The following is a 14,495-nucleotide window of genomic DNA, read 5'->3' as shown; positions in this document are numbered from 1 at the left end:
AACATGTCTTCTTGAATGAAATACTCATCATACTTACTTATGTGATCTGCTAGATTTGGTGCTCTACACTATCTCCACACCTCAAAAAAATTAGGATCAACATCATAAAACTTTTTGATTTCATCAAAACCAAGAACTTCAACCTTCATTTTAGTCAAAAAAGAACGTCTTCTACTCAATATATCAACAACTTTGTTAGAAACTCCACTCTTATGCTTAATAAAAAATGTGAAACTCTAAAAGTACTCAACCCACTTTATATATCTTTGATTCAATTTATGTTGACTTCCCAAGTATTGTAAAGCTTTATGATTAGTATAAAACACAAACTCTTTAGGAATCAAATAATGTCTCCACTTCTTCAAGGCTTGAACAATAGCATTAAACTATTGATCATACACAAAATAATTCCTTTTGGCATCATTCAACTTCTCACTAAAGAAAGTAATAGGCTTACCTGCTTGACTTAATACAACTCCTATTGCATTACCACTTGCATCACATTCAACTTGAAATACTTTGTTCAAATCAGGCAAAGCCAATATTGGTAATTCAGTAACCTTTTGTTTCAAAGTCTCTAAACTCTTATAAGCTCCATGTGTCCATTTGAATTCCTTTTTATCTCCCCTCATTGTCTCAATCATAGTATTACAAACAACACTCAAATTCTTTATAAACTTTCTATAAAAACTAGCCAAACCATATCTTACCTCACCCACATTCTAGGTGTAGGCTACTCCAAAATTTCTTTAACCTTCTTAGGATCCATCTTCATTCTATCAACTAAAATCAAAAATCCCAAATTCAAAATCTCCCTTTGCATAAAAGAACACTTTTTTAGATTAATCAGCAACTTTTCCTCCTTCAACCTCTACAATACTTGTCTAATATGCTCAAGATGTTCTTCCTTAGTCTTACTAAATATTAGAATATAATCCAAATAAACAATCACAAATTTAACCAAAAATCTTCTTAGAACTTCATTCATCAACCTCATGAAAGTACTAGGTACATTAATCAAACCAAAACACCTAACCAACCATTCATACAAACCATCTTTTGTCTTGAAAGTAGTCTTCCATTCATCACCTTCTCTAATTCTAATTTGATGATAGCCACTCTTCAAATCAATCTTGGTAAAATACTTTGCTCCACTCAAATAATGCATTATGTCATCCATCCTTAGCATAGGAAACCTATATTTCATTGTGATCTTGTTAGTACCTTTGGAATCAGTACACATTCTACATTCTCCATTCCTTTTAGGTGATAATTTAGTAGGTATAGCACATGGACTTAAGCTTTCTTTGATCAAACCTTTTTACAAAAACTCATGCACTTGTCTGTCAACTTCTTCATTCTCTATAGGTGTCAACCTATATAGTGCTTTGTTTGGAAAACTAGCTCTAAGAATTAGATCCATATAATGACGTATGCTTCTTGTTGGAGGTAAACCATCAGGAATATCATTAGCAACAATATCTCTATATTCATTTAGCAATTCAAAAAAAAATTTCATATACCAACTTTTGCTACTTGGTCATTACTACCAAAACTTGCTCCTCTACGAACTATAGCAAAAAAAACTTGATTCTTCTTTACTTCCTTTTCAAATTGCTTTCCATTAACTAGGAAAAATTTTATTGCAGTATAACCTCATCTAGACTTTCAATCAAAGGAAAAAATGTTTGTTTGTTCCCATTTACCCAAAAACTATATTGATTCAATCTTCCATCATGTACAACATATCTATCATATTGCCAAGGTCTACCTAGAAAAATATGACAACAATCCATGGGCATAATATCACATAAAATTTCATCAAAGTAATGCCCAATCCTAAACTTCACCAGACATCACTCACTTACCAATATCTTATGCTCATCTTTGATCCATGAAACATGATAAGGTTTGGGATGTTTCAATATCTACAACTACAACTTTGTAACCAGCTCTTCTCATGCCAAATTTGTAGAGCTTCCACTATCAATGATCACTTTGTAGCATTTTTCAGCCATCGTACATCGTGTCTTGAAAAGACTTCTCCTTAAAATAGGTTCCTCATCACTTCCCTTATTACACAAGGTTCTCACCATTAGATTTTCTCTAGCCTCAGGTCCACATGGTGAACTCTCAATGTCTTCTTGAATCACAAAATTTCTTTTATCCTACCCACTTTTAGAAGATCTACATTCAAAATATCTATGCCCTTCTTTACCACATCTAAAATAATTACTATGAAAACCACCTCTAGGATAAGAATTACCTCTTCCTTGGTAAGATCCAGTACCTCCTCAATAAGAGCTACCACCTTTCCACTCGATCTTGTCTTTATCATCACTCTTCCATTCATATTTTCCTTTATCCTACACAAAACTTTTAGATCTACCACCTTCACCATAAGATATACCTCTGTCTCTCTGAAATCTACCACCTCTACCTCTTTGTCTTTATTCATGCTTCTTTGTTAAGATCTTCTTAGCTTTCAAGGCATATTGATATGCTCTTTCCAACCTTTCCAACTTCACAAAACTTATTTCATCTTGAATTCCAAATCTCAATCCATTTATGTACCTTGCAAATTTCTTAACATCATCATCCACATGTCTAGATCTAACATCCAATCTATAGAATTCCTTAGTACACTCTTTCACACTCATGTCTCTGTCTCAATTTTTGCATCTTTATTAATAGGCTAACTTGGTAATTAGTAGGAAGGAATTTTTTCTTTACCTTGTTCACCATCTTTAGCCAAGTTCTAATCTTCTCCTTTCCTCTCCTCTGTCTATCAGTTTGCAAATGCTTCCACCATAGTGATGCATGATCTTTCAACCTAGTTACTACAATCTTCACCTCTCTATTATCAAAAGTATTTTCATACTCAAAGAACTTCTCCATATCTAAGATCCAATCCAACATAGCATTGGTATCCAATTTTCCATCATAAGGAACAACTTATGCATCAGGCTTTGAATTTTCCCTAGACAACACTCACAAAAATCTTTCCTCATCTTGATCTTCTTTAGGTTCTAGACTATGGTTTGGTGCTACTACTTCATCATCACTTACATCAACAAGATGTGTTCCTCTCCTCTTCAATATCTCCACAACATCTAATCTAGCTACAATTTGTCTCAACTGATCTAATATGACATTATCAACATTTTCTCTACCACAAACCATCTTTACAAATTAGGTTCCTAGAAGATTGTAACCTTCTACAGTTATAGGTCAAATCCAAAAATTTTCCACCCAAAACCAAAACTGAATCAAGGTTCTACATGATCCAATCTCCACAAGGATGAACCTCAAGCTCTAATACTACCTGACATAGGGAAGGACGATGAATAACTAGGGCCAAAGGCATGTCCAGCTATCTAAACCACCCTACAAGAGTTAACACAACGGAAGCAAACAAAGGGAACAACAACCAAGGAGGAAGAAGAGTGAAATACTTTTAATGATTCATCAAAATATATTCATACATGCCTAATTGTAAGGCCTTATGGGTTATAGCCAAATACAAATACATTCACCTTCATAGATCCAACAACAAATTTGCACTTTCCAGTTCTACTCTATGATCCCCTTTCCAAAAACTCTTCACTCTTAACTACCCTAGCTCCTAGCCTAAACACTCTATTTATACTAGCCAAAATAACTTATAGATCATTCTAGAACATAAGAAAGCCACAAGTTGGCTCACAACAACAAATATTAACTACTTATACCAAAATTAAATACAAGAAAAGTTAGCCCAAACTAGAACCAAACATAGATTACTCAGCAAATGAAAGTTTTTCCAAAACTAACACCTGGCATCCATACAAACTCAACACCCAAAAGAATCAGTCAGTAGAAACTCCATACTTGACATCCAAAGAATTCACTTGGCAACTAAACTAACTTGGCAACCAAAGGAATTACTTGATACCCAAAGGATCACTTAGCAACCAAAGGAATCACTCAACACCCAAAGGATCACTCAGCAACCAAAGGAACTTGGCAACCAATTGAATTACTTCACACCCAAAGGATCACTTGGCAACCAAAGGCTTGGAACCAACATAAGAACTCAATAGAAACTAATTGAATGATCAAAAGTGAAAGATTACAAGGAAACCCAAGATGATCCTACATCAGTTTTAGCCTAGACAATTAATTTTCTACTTGGTCTTTTCTATGCTCCACCTTCCTGCTCTATAGGTTGGGCTTTCTCTTTATCCTTTTTTGAAATGACATGTGTACTAGACCTTGTGGTAGGTATTTTTTCTTTGATTTGGCTTGGTTTAGCAACCTTCTTAGGTCTTTTCACTACTTGTTCCTTAGTTTTTCTCTTCTTTAGATAAATAGGAATAGGTGCTTTCTTGGCTTCTTCTTCCTTAGCACCTTTTGAAGTTTATGTTTCTTCCTCATGGTAATCATCACCCTATCCTTGTGTCAATGTAAGTGGTACTTGAATTTGAGTGTCTTCTTCCTCTTCATCCTCTTCCTCTTCATCTTCCTGCTCATCATCTTCACCAAATTTTTCTTTTAGTTTCTTTACCAATTTATCCTTCTTTTTTATGACAGGGGAAATTTTCAAATCTATAGTATTTTTTAATTTGGCCATCTCATAGTTACTAAAGGCTTTGACATCTTTGTCTACTTCTTTTGCAAGTAATGTTGTGATTGTTGCAGAGGCCTCATCAACATTAATTTCATAACCTAATGGCTTTAGCCATCTTACCTTAGGAATTGTTGCCTGAACAAATGTGTGATCAATATCAACTAGGAAATAAACATCATCATAATATCTTTCGACTAATGATATTGGAATCCTTAATCTCTTCTTCATGGATTTTTTAAATCCTTAAAATAACTAGTCATTACTAACTCAAAATTTTCACCTAATTGTTGAATGAACTCTCCTATTTGAATTGCAATAAACCTATTTGTTTTCCATGCAATAGTACCAAATGTAGGAAATGTGTTATGAACATAAAAGAAGATACATATCAAAATAGATCCAAATTTACACTGGCACTCTTTTTTTTCCTTATTACTCCTAGGTTTTCAATCAATTATTGTAGCTACAGCTCTACAAGATCATATGTATGATCCTTCTTCACAATCTTATAATCCATAGCTATTGCAATGTAGGGTACACTATTCAATCTACTTGAATGATAAAAATTAAATGCAATTACCCTTACTACAAAAACTATCAGAGGATATGTGATGGTGTCAATGGTCATTCCTCTCTTGTACCACATAGCTCATGTTTTCTTTTCAATAACTTCTCTAGACTCACTCCTCATATTCTTTGGCTGATCTAGTGTCGGATACCCTATTACCCTATGGATTATTCTCTTTGTGACTTTAATTGGACCATTATCTAACCACACTGAACTATCATGAATTCTACTCAAAACAATCCTAATACATTTAGTTTTGAAAATGTTAGGGAAATCAAGGGCATGAGTTAACCCTTTCTTTTCTATAATTTTGAATTCTTCCCTTAACACACCATTTTCACATAGTTTTCCATATGCTTCTCTGATTTCCATGTCACCAATACTACCAATCTTACAATTATAACACTTTTTGACATCTTAAATCATTAAAAATTTTGGTGGTATCATAGATAGCACACTAGAGGGATCATTTTGTACGTTATGTCTAGAATGGCCTTGAAAATAAGTTATTTTAGCTTGTTTCTAACCAACTGAACATTTAAATATTATTTTCCCTCTACATATTTTTCTTTCAAAGAACTAGATGCTATTTTACAAATCTAGCATTTATGAAATTCAAAATAGCGTAGCTCGGTACATGATAAATACCTTATAAATCCTAACAAAATGATGTCACATAGCTACTCAAATATCCTACAAACACTTTAGATTAAATTTCTAGATCACCTCTAGCTCTTCTTTCTCTCTCTCAAATTTGAATGATGTCAAATGAATAGAAATTGATCAAATACCCCTTTAAAATGTTGCAATTAATGCTAAGTGCTTACACAGTTGTAAGCTTGACATCAACTAATTTATGGATCACTCAGAATCCACTCATCTTTTCATTCATTAAATAGCCATTATGATCTTGGCATCAACTAGCCAATCTATTAGCTAGACATTCACAAGAATTTCACTTGGCAACCATAGGAAAATTTTCATGCTTGGTAGTAACATGAAAGTTTGACAAAACTTAAATATTTTTCTTTGATTCCTAACAACACTTTGTATCGTTATTCATGCTTATGTAATATTTTTAGAACTAAATCCTTTGGAATTTATGTATGGTATAACCCTTTAAATATCATTCCCACATACCTCTTGATTGCTTAGTTTGATGGGGTGTGATCACCTAACCCATTGGGTGAAGTGATCCCTTCTCCATTAGATGTATTGCAATCATCCTTTCTCTTCCATTTCTTGTTTATTTCATTACTAAAAATTTCAATATTTTCCTTTCCTTTTCCTTTATTGAACTCACAACTTGGTGCCTTTGACTTTGGTGGATAATATTAGCTGATGTGACCAGTCTTCAAATAGCTAAAACATGTAGTTTGACTCAACCACCTTTTGTAGTCACTCCTCAAGTGTGTTCTAATATAGTTCTTAGAAATATGTCCATACTCTTGATAGTAATGAATACTATACCTTGTATTATAGTCCCAATTATAAAATTTCTCATTATTTATTACCTTTGCTTGTTTGTTTGATGACCACATTAGGTTGGATATGCACTCAAAAGATCTATGTCCATACTTTTGATAGTTATAAAAAATATCCTTCAAATCTTTGAGTGTGCATGGTCTTGGTTTTGCATTTATGTGCCTAATGACCTTGTTTGTTGCACTTATGGCAGTGAACCATGCCTTTCTACTTATTATTCTGATTTACAGTCTTGCTTATGCACATGTTGGAAGTATGTCCCTTCTTACCACAATTATGACAAGTAAGTTTGGATTTCTTACCTCTATTACTCCTTTCTTCACCACTTTTAGACAATTCTCCTTCTTTAGTAATTGTGTATCCTAGTCCATATGTATCATTGTTAGATCTAGGGGATCTAATCGATTGTTCAAAGTACTTGATAAATTTACTAGGATTATTGAAACTTTTATCAAACTCCTTTCCTCTTTTTAGATCATTGTTGAAGTGTTCATTCTATAACTTCAGTGTTGTTATCTCAATGTCCTTGGCATTCATTTCATGGTTTGCATTCATCATCTAACCAAAAGTTTACAGTTATGTGTTAGCAATCCTAGTTACCTCTGATGATTTATCTTCTAGTATGTTGGTCAAAACTCTTATTTCATCTTCGATCATGACTTTGTCTTCTATAGCTTTATTTTTCTATTCAGTCACTTCACATAGTAATATGGCTTGAGAATTTTGTTCTCTCTTGAGATTTCTAATTTCTTTAGCTTGGATTTTATTCTTTTCCAATAAATCTGCAACTACTACATCAAATTCATTAGAGTTTCCATCTGTAAATACCTTAGTAGTGTCTATCTCTTTGTATTGTGTGTCATTCTTTTGAATAGAAACTTCCTTCCTTCTCTTTAAAGATTTCTTTAAATCTTATCTTGCTTTATTCAATTGATGTAGAATAAGATGTATTTCAATCTCCTAATTCTCGATAATTTTTCCCAACTTGTAGAATTCCATTTTCAAGATCTTTTCTCAAAGCTACAAAGCTTCTCTTTTAGAGAACTAGGCTTTGATACCAATTGTCAGAATTACAATAGGAAAGGTAAACTTCTAGAGCAGGGGGAGGGAATCAGTACTTCAAACATTGACCCAAAAAATATTCACCATACATCTATCTCATATATTCAACAAATAAACTAAAATACCATGTAAATCATATACATCTAAAGAATGTAAACAAGTAAGCATTCACACATATATGATACCATATATGATCACCCAAAAACCCTCTAATGAGAATGTAAAACTAGGGTGGGGATGACACCCACAAATCTTCACTACTATAGTAATAAAGTGTATCCAATGAAGGTTATAATGTTTGATCATGAACCATGATCTACCTTGTCAAAGGTCTACCCTATTAAAGGCTTACAAAGACTATTAGGTCTTACCCTATTAAAAGTGTGCCTTGTTAAAGGACTTCAACACACAATTAAGTAAGAACCTTGTTAGAGGATTTCAATATAGCCTATTAGGAATACTCTATTAAGAGACTTAATTGATTCACCTATTAGAATGTCTCAACATTGATCGTGTGGTTAGCGCTTTGTTTCTTGATGACATATCACCTCTAAACTGATGTATACTTGATCCTTCTTGATCAGATGTCTCTCTATTGTTCACTATTTCCTTCTTCTATTCTCCTTCAACTCATTCTACAATGCAATTTTAGATCATAATTCCTTAGTCACCATGATTGTCCTAGATTGTGCATGCAAAACTCTCCTTGATCATTCATACATTCTTTTTCATACACTATAGAAAGTTTAGGGTTTTTCCTCCTTAAGAAGACCTAGGTGACTTAGGGTTAGGTGTGAATCAATGGCTATGAGTCACCCATTTTTCCACTTAAACCTTCCTTTTACCTAAGTGGATGTATGTAATGCATAGGGATTCCAAATTAAGATTCATCTTTATCACCAAAATATCATAATCCAATTTGTAAGTCAGCTAAAAAATGGTTTACATAGTAGTTTGTGCTAATACAAACAACTATGACAAAACTATGTTACTCGATACTTGAAGTCCCTAATGTTTGACATATATTGATTTCAATAATGTGAGTTGGCATCTAAATGACTTGGCATGTATTGATTTCTTAGAACCTCACTCACTCGGCATATACTGTCTACTTGAAACTTGAGTAACTCGGCATGCTCTAACTTGAACATGTTGTGCTCGGTATATGCTACTTATTCGACATAAACTAATTAAATGACTTAAGCATATAGACAGTCACTTCTCAAAACTAATCTGAGATCAATACGAAAAAAATACATTTTTATAAATAGACTCAACGAAAATGGTGAAGTTACAAGTAACAAGGCAATACTATTATGCAAAGGATATTCTCAAGAAGATGGAGTTGATTATGGAGAAATTTTTTCTCTTGTGGGAAGACTTCAAGGACTCGGTGTTGAAAATAGACTGGTACAAGTATGATAAATGTGTTTTAATCATTGTTTTGCCACTGATGTCAAACTTTATACTTGCTAGTAAGAAAATTGCTTATATGATTTAAGTACTATCATTTATTTGATTAATGAAGAGAATTTGATCAACTGAGGTAGCAATAGCACCTAGAGGAAAGGTTGAGTTATGATATGAAAATGAGTACAAGAATTAGTTAAGACAGTGATATTATAGTCCATTAATAATTTACTTAAGGTTGTAAAGGTCAGATACACTAATTAAGTTTAGAAGAACAAGTTAAATGGAGTTTGTCTAGAAAGCTTGATTAAGTGGATACTAGGTGCCAAGCAATCTTAGTGCAAGCTAAGTAAAAAATTAGTAGGAGCTAAGAAAAGTCAATTTTAGTGTAAGCTGAGTAAAGTTTAGTTGATGCCAAGCACCAGTAAACTTTAGTTCATGTTGAGTGTTTGATAGTGGATGCCAAGCAAAGTAGTATGTACTGACCATCAAAAGCCAACATTATGAGAAAGATAGAGAACTTGATGAATTTGAGCTGAAAAGTTTAATTTCTTAGATTGTGTGAACTAAGTGGAAGATAAGATTGATGAGCTAGTGGCACAAAATTCAAGATGAAACATCTTCAGGTAAATTCAAAGAGAATTGAAGGAGAAGTTTCTAGAAGGGAATGAGATGAAATGAGGGGTAGATTCATTGAGTCCTACCTAATCTAAACTAACCTAAAATGAATGATGGAGAATGAACAATAAAATATCTTAATTCTCTATTTATAGAGATGGCTTGTCAGAAGTAAGGGTTGTCATGTGCGAGAACCTAAAGAAGACAAGGAGTCTAGGGTATTTTCTTCATTCAATGACCTAAGAGAAGAGACTGCATTGTCAAGAAAAGAAAGAAGGCTTAAGGGTATGGATGCTTAAAGGGTGAACAAGCTATCAAAGCTAAAGAGTGTGAAAGCCAAGTAAAATGGAGGATAGAAACAAAGATTTGTAATTTACAAGTGAAGTTGTAATTTGTTATGAGATCAAGCCTTATTGTTACTCTATAATCATTGTATTAGTCTAGGGTAAATCCTTTGGACTAAGGTTGGCCTAATAGTCATTTCTAAATCCTTTAACCAGGTGACATTCCAAGTGAATGATCTAAAGCCCTCTAATAGGGTAATTGAAATCTTTTAACCAGGTCACATTTAATAGTGTGCATTGTAACCATTAACAAGGTTGGCATTTTATAGAGCATCACTTAAAAAGAGTGAGAATGATTAGCATGTTACTAGTGGTTTTTCCCAAATTGAGTTTTCATGTTAAATCGTTGTGTCAAATGTGTTATTGAATCTGTTATGTTTCATGTTTACATTTCTACAATTTGATTTGATAGCAACCTACAAGTTAAAGTGATTGCATAATCTAATGGATGCATTCATGATGAAAATGTTTTATGGATATGGGCTTACTAAGCTATGAAATGTAATAATTGTACATATGGACCTTACGTAACTAATCCCCCCCAACCCATTACTCTAAAGAATTCCAACAATCAGAACTCTTCTTGCATATTCAACCTACAAGAATTTCAAGGTATATCAAATCTACATTTTTGAATGGTATACTTGAGGAAGAAGTTTACATTGAAAAAAATCGAAGATTTTTAGATCCAAAGAAGAAGAATATGGTCTATAAAGTAAAAAAGAAGCTCTATATGGATTCAAACAAGCCCCAAGAGCATGCTATGAAAGAATGCATAATTATTTGGTGAAGTGCATAATTATTTGGTGAAGATTGGTTTTGAAAGGACAAATGATAACAATAATCTATACTTGAAAAAGGGTAAGAGTAATGAAGTATTGTTATTTGAAATATTTTTTGATGACATTATATTTGGAGGAAGAGAAGCATTATATAAATCATTTGCTGATGAAATGAAGAAGGAATTTAAAATGTCTATGTTTGGTGAGAGAAAATTATTTGTTGGATTGCAAGTATGTCAAATGAAGTTTTGTATTTTCAGTACTCAATCCAAATACATTTAAGAGATACTAAAGACTTTTGAAATGGAAGATCCAAGACAAGTGAGCACACCTATGTCTATAGGACATAAGCTATCTAAGAATGATGAATCCACTAATGTAAACTAGACATTATACAAATCCATGATTGGAAAATTATAATATGTTGTTCATAGTAAACTTGATATTGCATTAGCAATTAGAATAGTTGTTATATTTTTAGCTAATCCTAAAGAGAATCACATGATGGTAGTGAAAAGGATTATGTGATATCTTAAAGGTGTACAAGACTATGGACTATATTACAAGAGAAGTGAAAGATTTAAACTAAAGGTATTTAGTGACTCTCATTGGGTAGAAAATATTGATGATAGAAAAAGAACTAATGGAGGTACATTCTTTCTAGGAAAGAGATTCGTTTCATGGATATGAAATAAACAAAACTCTATTTCCCAATCAACAACTGAAGCTGAGTATGTAGCAATTGTAGTGAACAATTCAAACATTATGTGGATAAAGAAATTATTGAAAGGTATGAAAGAAGAAATTATAGATCTAATAGTTATCTATTGTGATAAAACAAGTTCTATTAACATTTTAAACAATCCAGTGATGCACAGTAAGACAAAGCACACTTCTATCAAGTATCACTACTTGATGAAACTATTTTAAGACAAATATGTGAAGTTAGAATATGTACACACCAAAAAATAAATTGCTGAAAAATTAACTAAAGCCTTACATAAAGATTCTCATGAATATCCTAGAGGTAAATTAGGGGTGATTTCCCTAAACAAATAAATTTAAGGAGATAAGGTGCATTGCATCAAATGTGCTAATCAGAATATCTTACACATTGATGCTACATAGCTCTACTTTGGGATATGCCTAAGGTATATAGTCAAGTACACCATAATAGATCAATCATAGCTAGATGAAAAATATCAGCTAGACTACAAAATCTACATAATGCAGATGTATGAAGATATTGAAGGTAAATAAAGCTATGTTTCTTTGGCATTATTGTCAAAGAGGGAGAGATATACTCTAAAGATAGATACATAAAAGAGGGAGGGATATGAAGAGATACACAAGAGAGAGAGATCTATTATTTCGGAGGAAAAAACATTAATTTTACAAATCAGAATGAAACTAATGATATTGATCACTCCTTATAGTGAAATCTTTTTGGATTCTATGGTACTAAAAAAGTAAAGAGATATCGATATATTGCCAATATTAAGATGTTTCCATCAATGAAAAAGAGAGAGACTATTGGGAACTTACAATTGGAACAATTGTTGTTTTGTCATTGATGTCAAATCTACTAATAAGACAAATTGCTACATATTCTAAATGTCATATCTATTTGATTGATGAAGAGGATTTGAGAATTGCTCATAACAATAACACCTAGAGGAAACATTGAGATACATAAAGGAAGCTACAATGGACATTTTATTAGTTAGACTTTGAAAACACAAAGTGATTGTTTATATCAAGAGAGTAAAGCTAAGCCAAGCAAAAAAGTAGAAGGTTAAGGAATTTTGAGTGATGCTAGTGTTAACCAAGCCATAGTAAGTGCCAAGAATATCTAGTGTTGACTAAATTTCAGTACCAACCAAGAAAAATAGTTGATTTCCTACAAGAAATTTTATAGTGATCGAGTGATTAAGTGATGACTGAGTGTTAGAACTTAGTGATTTCCAAGTAACAGTGTTGAGAATGAATTCAAGGAAATCGTGATTCCTAGCCAACTCAGTTGATTTCTTGGAAGATGTAAATTGTATTAAAGATAAGATTGATGAGTTGGATCATTAAATTCAAGATAAAGATTAGGTAAAGACCTAATAGATGGATTCTAGAGAAGTTTCTAGAGGATGATCAAGAAGGTGGATAGATACAATGAATTATGTTAAACCTGGTCAGAAGCACTAAGATCTACAATGATCATGAAAATGGAAAAGAATGAATTACCTATTTGAAGAGGTATAGAGCCAAACACAAGTGTGTGTGAGAGAGAGGCATATATAGAGAAAGGTGGATCAGAGACACACAAGGGTGAACACATGTGTGAGAGTGAATGTGAAGCTAAAAGAGATTTCTTACACAGATGTTGTTGATATTGATAAGAGAATCTAAGAAGATGGCATAAGTTATGATGAGAAGAGAGGATCGATTACTTGAAGGGTTGCTAAGAGAATCAAGAACATAGATGAAAATGGAGAGATTATTAGTAAATCAACACATGAATCAAATTATAATTTGAATCTAAGAAGTGATTTGTAATCATACAAATCAAAACCCACTATTTTCTTTCTAATCATTGTAAATAGTTTGTATTGAAATCCTTTTCATAGAGGTTGACCTAACAATCATTTGAAAGACTTAGCTATCTATGTAAATCCTTTAACAAGATGACATCCTGAATGGAATGATCAAATTCCTTTGAGAAGACCACTCCTAACAGGGTGATTAAATCCTCTAACCAGGCCACATTTAATAGTGGGTATTGTAAACCTTTAACAGGGTTTCCTTCTAATAAAGCTCACTTTTAAAGAGTAAAAAATTGGTGACATGTTGCTAGTGGTTTTTCCCAAATTGGGCTTCCACATAAAATCCTAGTGTCAAACTTGTGTTGAATGCTTTATATGTTTTACATTTGATAAATTTTATGTTCAAAAAGTATGTTATGTTTGGAAGTGTAAATTATTTTATTAGTATAGTAGAGACTGAGCAACAATAGAATAAGTAGAGTAGTTAATGTTTTAAGATTTAATTATTCAAGTAGTACTTATGGACCTTGAGTAATTTATTCACATCCCCTCTCAATTATTCTAAACATTTCTAACAAATAGGTTGATAAAATCACATAGTTTCAATACTGCACATAGTATCACACATAGGAAGCCATAATATAACCCTAATATAAAGGTTAGTTTGAAAGGATGTAGATAAAGTTATAGGAGGACTGGATTCAATTTAGATCTCATTCTTGTTGTCTAAGTCTTCACTACTAGACACCTTTCAAGGTTCTCTAGTAAACACATCATCAAAGCACTCATAAAAGAAATCATACATCTTGAAGTAAAACAAAATTACTTAAGACTAACATGTAAAGCAATCCTAATAGTGAAAAATATTTTTGTATGTTTATTTTTATAAATGAAACACATAAAAGTAATATATAACAGCTATGATCAAACAAAAGAGAGTGTTCACATTGGGTTCACCAAAATGTTTAGAAGGAAAATGACATCAATAAAAAATAGTGCAAACTAGACTAGGCAAGTTGAACACATTCACCCTTAGACATTCAATACAAAAAAAATAGGAGCTTCTAAGAATAACTCTTGATA

The sequence above is a fragment of the Cupressus sempervirens genome, chromosome 5, assembly GCF_028749045.1.
Source record: "Cupressus sempervirens isolate cs-2001-9-10 chromosome 5, ASM2874904v1, whole genome shotgun sequence".
NCBI lineage: Eukaryota > Viridiplantae > Streptophyta > Pinopsida > Cupressales > Cupressaceae > Cupressus > Cupressus sempervirens.
The sequence above is the reverse complement of the archived record's forward strand: the minus strand, read 5'-3'. Positions refer to the sequence as shown.